This window comes from Furipterus horrens, unplaced genomic scaffold (assembly GCF_987537825.1).
Source record: "Furipterus horrens unplaced genomic scaffold, mFurHor1.1.pri manual_scaffold_17, whole genome shotgun sequence".
In the NCBI taxonomy this organism is placed as follows: Eukaryota; Metazoa; Chordata; class Mammalia; order Chiroptera; family Furipteridae; genus Furipterus; species Furipterus horrens.
Genome location: NW_028327187.1, coordinates 86,113,543 through 86,123,051, shown reverse-complemented (window position 1 = coordinate 86,123,051; position 9,509 = coordinate 86,113,543). Strand labels below are relative to the sequence as shown.

The window sequence follows — 9,509 nt, the reverse complement described above, 5'->3', positions numbered from 1 at the left end:
AGCCCAGCCATCGTGGTCAACTCCCCTCAGAGTGCTTTCATCTGCTCACTCCCCTTTGGCGGGACTGTGGGATAGGCAATGAGTGAACTGGGGATCGCAATGACAGGAAGCCGACAAGCATAGTTTGCAGGAGTCAGCTGGCCTGGCCTCATAGTGTCTCCAGTCATTTGTCTTGTTAGAAGCAATAAAGAACTGGAAAGCAGCACAATTTGGTAGAACAGGAAGAGTTCAGAGGAAGAGTGTGCTCAGTGGTGGTTAAGGTATGAAACAGAATTTCATGGAGATTCTTTGTTACAAGGAGAAGTGCTTAACTACCATAACTTGGATGTTGCCTGGTTTATGAGGCCTATGTTTTCTTTTTCAACTCTTCAAATCTCTGGGAAAGATCATCAAAGTCAATGTCCTCAGATGTTGAGGTGCTGGCACCAGCAGATGCAGTTGGTAGTGTATCTGGCACAGATGGCAACTCTGGTAGTACAAAGTTGTCATAGGTGTCCACAGGTCTGGAAGGGGCTTTGCAGAGGCTTCTGGCTTAGGTCCAGGACGAACAATCTGTGCAGAAGAGACATTCTTATCAGCATTAGTGTCATCAACAGATTCATACAATGGGGGAACTGCTGGTATCTGAGGTGGATGAATATTGGGAAAAGCCTGGAAAGTCCCCATTGGCAATCCATTGAAATCTGATGGTCCCTTTAGCAGAGGGTATGAAAAAAGAGTGCTTGGAGAGGGCATGGGCATGGGCATGGGCATTGGCACTGCTCCATCAGGTTCACCAACTGGAGTTGTGAACCCGTCCCTCCCTCCTCCTCTTCCAGGGCCCCCTTTCTTCACATCTTCTGTGAATCCAACATCAGTAATATCTGTCTGTACTCCAAGGGGAGCTTCTACCATGAGTCAGGTTCATAGGGCACATTGTAGTTCTTGGCAATTTCAATCAGGTATCTCCACCAGGATTTTGGGTGGAGCTTCCACACTCAGTTTGTGCATTGTCCTGTCATTCACAGTTCCAATTTGGTTGGTCCTACATAACTTGCCATATTCCTTGCTATACTTGGCACAGAGCTGATCAGCAACTATTTTCAATTCAGCCACTTCTGACTGGAGTCAAGGAGCATCCCAGATAAGCGTAGACACAGATTCAGTCAGACCAGAATCAAGCTCCTTCATAGACTGAATGAGGCCAAAATGGGCCAGCAGCAGGTCACAATACAGCTCCAGGATCTCCACGACCTCCACGAGGTAGTCTTCTCGTATAATGTGCTCCACTTGGATCCAAGCTTGTTCATCTTTCCCAGCAGCCAGATAGTCAGCAATCTCTTTTCTTGCTTTCTGGGCCAGTTCCGTTTTTTTTTCTCCAACAATTTAAGACGGTTTATGACTAATCTCAAATTGACTCGTAAATGCTAGCTTTAAATCCAGAGCCCAGCATGCTGTGCCTGTTCCTCCTGGCTGAATCCAGGTGTGAAAACGGCAAAGAGAGACCTCCAAATCAAGGACCAGCATCCAAAATGGCGACTTCCTCGGCCTCAGCACCCAAATTTTCATTGACAGATGAATGGATTAAAAAATTGTTGTATGCATACAATGGAATATTATTCAGCCTTAAAAAGGAAGGAACTTCTGACAAATGGTACAACATGGGTGTGTGGTTGAGGAAATCACAGTAAGTGAAATAAACCAGTCACAAAAAGACAAATACTGTACGATTCCTCTTATGTGAGTTACCTAGAGTAGTCAAATTCGTAGAGACAAAAAGTAGAGTGTTGATTACCAGGGACTGAGAGGAGGGGAAATGGGGAGTTTTTGATTAATGGGGACAGAGTTTCAGATTTGCAAAGTGAAAAGTTTCTGGAGACATATTATACAACAATGTGAAAATACTTAACACTGTTAAACTATACACTTAAAATGGGTAATGGTCAATTTTATGTTATGTGTATTTTACCACAGTTTAAAAATTTAATGAGGAAAAGAAAAAATATATGATTTCTATTTTGAATAGGCAATATATATACATGGCACCAAAATCAGAAGGTACAAAAAGGTATACAGTGCCTTCACTATGTGCCTTACCTGTCTCCCAGTCTTACCTGTCCCACGACCACCCAGCCCTTCTCCCATTAGACATCAAAAAGTACCACTTGCTTGTGTGCCCTTCATAGGTGTTCTATGACTCATTCTTTTAAGTAACTGTATGGTATTTCATTGAAAATATGAATCATATTTTCACCATGCCCCTGATAGTGGTCATTTAGTTATTTTAGCTTGACATTTCTTTGAAATTTCATCTTCTAACAAAAAATGCACACTGCATTATGTATTTAATTTATTATTTTAATTTTAATTTTACTCATTTTGACAGGCGATATATTCACAGGGTTCAAAAATTGGAAAGAACAAGATGGTAAACATTAAAATGTCTCCTTGCTACTGCTGTCTCCCAGATCAACACATTCCTTCCTGGGCTTGTCATTTGCTTGTTGTCTTTACAAATACATTCACTAAACTTTGTCTTCTCTGCTCCATACTTCAGAAAACTGCATTTCCCAGGCTCCCTTGCCTGGTGGCTTCTGGGTAGCTTCAGGCAATGGGAGAAGCAGTACTAGCAAACACTGAAGAAGGGACAAGGCTAGGGCCAAGGTGTTTCTCTTTACCCTTAAGCTTGAGTAGGTTTGCCTGCAGTTGCTGCAACTTCTCCTTGGCTGCAGCTTCCCCAGTCAGCCTCACCCTCTGTGGTCCCAGCTCCTTCTGGAAACCAACCCCCATGCTTCTACTACTGCTGCATTTACTCAGCTTCCAGGGTCTGGAAACACCACTTTCTCCCTGTATTTTTCCAATTCTAACAGTGGTAGACATTTCTTGCTATTAATAACTTGGGGGTTACCTCAGAGCCTCTTAATATGGCATCTTAACTTTCTTATTACCTGTGTAACTGATTTCCTGTATTAATTTCTCCTTGAATAAAATCCTTAGAGTGGTTTCTTTGGCTAGACCCTGACTGACTAATCAGCCCTGGAGACAAACAATATTATCAATTTCTTGTGCATATTTCCAGAGGTATTTAGTGCATATATAAGCAAATATTATCTATTCTCATCCTCCCATTTTTTCACAAATAATAAAATTTATACATACCATTCCTCACTTTGCTTTTTGCAATTAGCAATAATCCTAGAATTTGAAAAAGGCAACCAACTAAACAGAAAATGATATTTGCAAACAACAGCTCCGACAAGGAGTTAATATCCAAAATGTATAAAGAACTCATACGATTCAACATCAAACATACAAATAATCCAACTAAAAAATGGGCAGAGGATCTGAAAAGACACCTCTCCCCAGAGGACACACAAACAGGCAACAGATATATGAAAAATGTTTAACTTCACTGACTATTAGGGAAATGCAAATCAAAACTATAATAAGATACCACCTCAAAACTGTTATAATGGCTATTATCAACAAGACAGGTAATAACAAGTGTTGGAGAGGTTGTGCAGAAAAAGGAACCTGCATTCACTGCTGGTCAGAATGTAAACTGGTACAGCCACTATGGAAAACAGTATGATGATTTCTCAAAATATCAGAAATAGGGTTACCATATGACCCAGCAATCCCTCTTCTGGATATTTACCTGAAAAACTCAAAAACATTTATATGCACCTCTATGTTCATCGCAGCATTATTCATGGTCCAAGACATAAAGACAACAAAAATGTCCTTTGATAGAGGATTGAATAAAGAAGATGTGGTACATATATAAAATGGAATACCAATACCACTCAGCCATAAGGAGAGATGAAATACTGCCATTTACGGTAACATGGATGGACCTTGAGAATACTATGCTAAGTGAAATGTCAGAAAAGCTAAGAATCATATGATTTCATTCATATGTGGAATATAAAAACTGAAACTTATAGATATATACAACAGTGTGGTGGTTACCAGAGGGAAGGGGATGTGGAAATAGCAAAGCAGGCCAAATATATGGTGATGGAAGATGATTTGACTTTGAGTGGTGGGCACACAGTGCAATATACAGATCATGTATCATAGAAATGTACACTTGAAACCTGTATGACCCTATTGACCAGTGTTACCCAAATTAAGTTCATTAAGAAAAGATCTCAGAGAGGAAGAAGGCGGCGAAGTAGGGACAGTGTTCTCAGCTCGCTCCAGTTAAGGAGAGACTCCAGGAACGAATGCGGAGAGGAGTGACTGAGTGAGTGTGGATCTCCGATAGCATGAACAGGGAGGAGGGCGTGGGAGCAGTGTGGAGGGGGGGAAGGGGTTTACCACACACTGCAGGCTGAGTCATTCCGAGACCCGGTGCGTCTGCACTACCAAGCCGGAGAGCTCACTAGCCGAGAGCTGCTTGGAGGCTCCCCCTCCTAGTGGCACACCGATAAGTGAATTCTTGTAGGGAGTTCGGGAGAGGATTTGGCTGAAAAAGCCAGAAGAGTGAGAGAACAGTGAACAACCAGGACTGGGAGAAACTGTGTGATCTGAGTCTAGAGGGAAATCTCCTCAGCTGCAACCTCCGACCGAAAGCTCGGCACTCCGGGCATGCACAGCACTTGCGCTAGGGCCCTACAGAACAAAGGGACAGTTTTGGGGCAAGGAGACCAGCTGCACAGAAAAGCTACTGCGGAACTCTGGACCAGGGGAGAGCTTCTGAGCAAGAGAAAAGTGCATAACCCTGGCGCTTTGAGCAATCGCGCTAGACACCACTTGGAGGGGAATGGTCTGTCTGCTGTACTGGGACTGAGTCAGCACTGGCTGGTCCTGGGAGGGCGTTAGTGCTCCACACTTACTCCTCTGCCCTCTTGGATCTCCGTCTGTGTTGTCCTTAATGTTATTTCTTTAATCTGTCTGGTTGTATTTCAGCTACTCTTTGGTGGGTCTTTTTCTCTGGTTAGTTGATTGAAAGTCACTCTGCCCACCTTGTCTTGAGATCTTTTGTGGAGGTGCTGCTAAAACATAATCACACAACCCAGGCAAGAAACCCACACCCTCCAATATCTCCCCCAACTACAATCTCACTATAGGTTGCAAATGAGCCCGTATTGATATACTTGTGGAGATATTGGGACTCTTATTTCATAGGAGAAACAGAAAGGAGTTGTTTTAAATGAAGGAAGGGTAATTTCTGAGCTGGAAGTTGATAGAGTAGCAATATTAGCAATTGGGATCAAGGTTATGTAAGACAGCAATTAACATTTACACTATATGTTTGAAAAGGAGGAGAGGGTTACAGTGTGGAGTGAGAAAGTAGAAGTGTATAGTATTAGGATTATATAATCGGTATATGCTATATGATTAGCGTGGGAGCGAGGATAGACACAACAGACATCCAGGCAGACAGACAGCCAGAAACTGAAGCAGAGGGCTGAGGAGGTTAGAAGGTAGGAAACAGATTGAGAAAGAACTTTTCAAGAATAAAAATACAGAGTAGAAAACAGCAAGACAGGAAGGGAGAGGGGAAAGAGATAGAGAAAGTAGAGAAGAGAAGGGTAGGAGAGAGAATGAAAGAAGAAGGGGAGGGAGAAGATGGGGGACTGGATTAAATTTTTTTAAAATTATATATTATAAAAAAAGATTAGGAGATTAAAACATGATATAAAATTGCAAGATAGAGAGAAGGAGAGAATATAGAGAGAGAGGAATAAGAGATGGGAAAGCAAGAGGATGGGGGAGGGAAAGAACACGGAGGAGGGAAGGAAATCAGGAGGAAGAGGATATATTATGGAGGGAAAGATTGAAATTGAAGAGTTGACAAAAGATAGGATGAAAGAGAGAAATACAAGAAGGAGAGAGAGAAGTGAGGGGGTGGGGTGGAAAGAGAGAAGTGGTAAGAATGGGAGGGTGAAGGGAGAGGGGGATAGATTAGAATTATAATTTGAATATTAAAAGATTAGAATATAAAGTGGAATAGGGAGAGAGAAAGAAAGTGAGAGAATATTTATAGGGAGAGGAGGAAAATAAGGGCAAGGGATGAAAGAAAAACGAATGTAGACTGAAGGGGCACCAAACAAAGAAAGAAATTTAATAAAATTGAAAGTGCTTTGTGCAGAGAAAGGAGAGAGAGAGAGATAGGAAAAGTAGGGAGGATGAAGATAGGGGGAGGGAAAGGGATTGGAAGAAGGGAATAGGAAGGAAAGGGAGAGAATTTAAATTAAAAAATTAACAAAGAATAGTATGCAGGGAGACATGGTAAGGGGAGAGAACGGAGGGAAAAGGAGGGGAGAAAAGGAGAGAGAATAAGGAAGGGCAGGAGGGGCAGTTAGAGAGAAAGTGAGAAATAAAAGAATGAGAGGATTTTAACTCAATTCAACTTTTAGGCACAGTCTCTGGGTATTTTGGGTTTGTTTGTTTTTTTGTTTTTCCTTCCTTCCTTCCTGAGTCCGCTCCTATTCAAAATTCCATGAGTTTCAAATCTTTCCTGGTTGGTTGGCTGGCTGTGGGAGGGTTCTGCTTGATTCTGGGATTGCTAGTCTTTTATTCGTGGGCCTACCACCGCTCTGCTGTGAGCTGCGTTTAGTTGTCCCCCCCTGAGGCACCCTCAGCCCTCCTCAGGCTTGTCCAGCTACTCCTTCCCTCTGTTGGTCCAGCCTGTGCCTGCCAGCAATCCCCGCCCTGCCTCCAGTCCTGTCTCTATTCCCAGGCTACAGCTTCTGCTCTCTTCCCTGTTTATATGCTTGCGCACCCTACCTCTCTCCCTGTCTCAAAATCGTCCCTTTGTTTTGCAGGACTCTGGCACAGTTGGTCAAAGCGCTGGGCCCAGTGGCACTTTCCTGCCCAGGGCCTCTCCCCTAGTCTGGAGCTCTGCTGGGGCTTTTCCGCATGGGCTCTTCTCCTTGCCCCAAAACTGTCTCTATTCCCAGCTACAGCTTCTGCTGGCTTCCGTGTCTATAGGCCTGCGCGCTCCATCTTCTCTTCCCGCCCCAGCACTCTCCCTTTGTTCTGCAGGATTCTAGTGTGGTCGGTCAGCGCAGCGCTCTCCTACCCAGGAGTTCTCCCCCAGTCTGGAGCTCCGCAGCAGCCTTTCCCTGCGGGCCCTTCTCCCTGCCCTAAAACCGTCTCCACTCCAGAACCACTGCATCCGCTCTCTTCCCTACTTACACACCCTGCGCGTCCTATTTCTCTCCTAGCCCCAAACCCGCCTCTTGTTCTGTGGGATTCTAGCGCGATTGTTCAAGGCGCCGGGGGGCATGCACTTTTCTCTTGCTCAGAAGCTCTCCCCCAGTCCAGAGTTCCGCAGCACCTTTTCTCTGTGGCTGGTCTCCTTGCCCCAAAACTGTCCATTTGTTCTGTAGGGCCCTAGCGCAAGTGCTGTGCGTGCCCGGAGTGCCGAGCTTTCGGTCGGAGGTTGCAGCTGAGGAGATTTCCCTCTAGACTCAGATCACACAGTTTCTCCCAGTCCTGGCTGTTCACTGTTCTCTCACTCTTCTGGCTTTTTCATCCAAATCCTCTCCCGAACTCCCTACAAGAATTCACTTATCGGTGTGCCCCTAGCAGGGGGAGCCTCCAAGCAGCTCTCCGCTGTTGAGCTTTCCGGCTTGGTACTGCAGACGCATTGGGTCTCAGAATGACTCAGCCTGCAGTGTGTGGTAAACCCCTCCCCCTCCTCCACGCTGCTCCCATGCCCTCCTCCCTGTTCACGCTATCGGAGATCCACACTCACTCAGTCACTCCTCTCCACATTCGTTCCTGGAGTCTCTCCTTAACTGGAGCGAGCTGAGAACACTGTCCCTACTCCACCGCCATCTTCCCCTTAGTTTATATTTCTAAAACCCTTGGAACAATGTCTGGCACAATGAAATACTTCATAAATGTGAAATATTTTTTGTCATCATTAAGACCTTCAATTTCCACCAGCTGCTGTCAACTCTATCATCTGGTGAGCTGACTGCTAAAGAACACGTGTCTGCACTTATTTGTTACAAAGTTCACCATATCCAGTTATGATCACAGATTCCCCAGGCCCTAGCTGAGTTTGTGTGTGAGCAGTAAGGCTTAAGGAGGACTGCCCCAAGGACATCCTATTCGGCCATTTCTTTAAGTGCTATCTTAGCTCAGGGAAGACTACCAGAGAGATTTCTATCTGAGCTATGTTATTTTAGCCCTTCATAGAGCTGCTTTTATTAGACTGTGCTTTTAGCACTACATGCATAGTCTACACTGCAAGATAGTATAAAGAATAGCCCCAGGGTGGTGAAAAAAGGTAAAGGGATTAAGCAAAAAACAAATACAAAAAAACACATAGACACAAACAACAGTATGAGGAAGTGGGGAGGTAGAAGAGGATGGGGGTGATAAATGGTGATGGAAGGAGACTTGACTTGGGTGGTGAGCACACAATACAATGTACAGATCATGTGTTATAGAATTGTACATCTGAAACCTATGTAATTTTATTAACCAATATCACCCCAATATATTAAATTTAAAACAAACAAATAAATAATAGCCCCAGGAATTATAGACTTAAAACTCACCATTGAAGAGATTAATTTCATTTCAGTGTCCTCTATATAAGGAAAATGTTCTCTCATGTTTCATTGCTAAGAATAATCATTCTTTTCTCATAGTTTTTTCATTGTATGGCCCTGTGATATATATGATGAATCAGAAATGACTCTGGGCCTTTACCTGCCAAATCTGTGGCCTTCTAGCAAGTAGACAGATTCTTATAGGGTATTTTGGGGGAATTCTAACCTAACTTCTTGCTTCATAAACTTTTTTCTACCTTCATTTTCCCTTTTCCCTGATCATATTGCTTAATTTTCAAAATGCCAACCCAATTTACATCTACTTGTTGAACTGAAGAAGATAAAATTAATTATTTAAAAATTGCTACTTGAGATAATTCTAAATCAACAACTTTTAAAAACATATGAATAACATAAACATACATTCTGCAGTTTAAGAAATCACATAACTTATCTGTGAGTTTTTTCTTGGCCTTGAGTTGATGAACAGTTAGTGATTAAAATTAAGATTTGAACAAGACACTGAAAGAAGATACCTACTAGTTCTTGTTTCCAGGATCAACAGATATATTGGCATAATATTCACTATAACCACCACAGCCACCACTAACACTGAGTATCTATCTACTGAATGCTAGGAATTCTACTGGTGCATTACATTTATTATTTTATTCATGAACAAACAGGGGCCATATTGAATGTATTCAATAAATAAAATGTATGTTATATATGAAGGTGATGGAGATACAGTGGAATAAAGCCAGATAAGATCTCTGCTTTTATTGTGCTATAGTGGAATTAGATGTCTTTCATGATGCATTTATAACTTCCTGCCTTTGAGCAACTTGTCTTTGTGCTCTGAGCTCTTAGAGAGCCTTAGGATGATGATGAAGATGGTGATGCCACCTTACATTTATTGAGCAAATATTATACTCCAGGCCTTGTTCTAAGTGCTTTACATGTATTAGCTCATTGAACTCTCAGAGAATCCTATGAGGTATATGCTAATCT

The 9,509-nt window shown here is 42.9% G+C and overlaps 1 pseudogene; it reads right to left on the bottom strand.

Annotated features, from left to right (window-relative positions):
* Nucleotides 1-292: 292 nt before the first annotated feature.
* LOC149991527 (IST1 homolog pseudogene) lies at nucleotides 293-1,472 on the bottom strand (annotated as a pseudogene).
* Nucleotides 1,473-9,509: the final 8,037 nt, after the last annotated feature.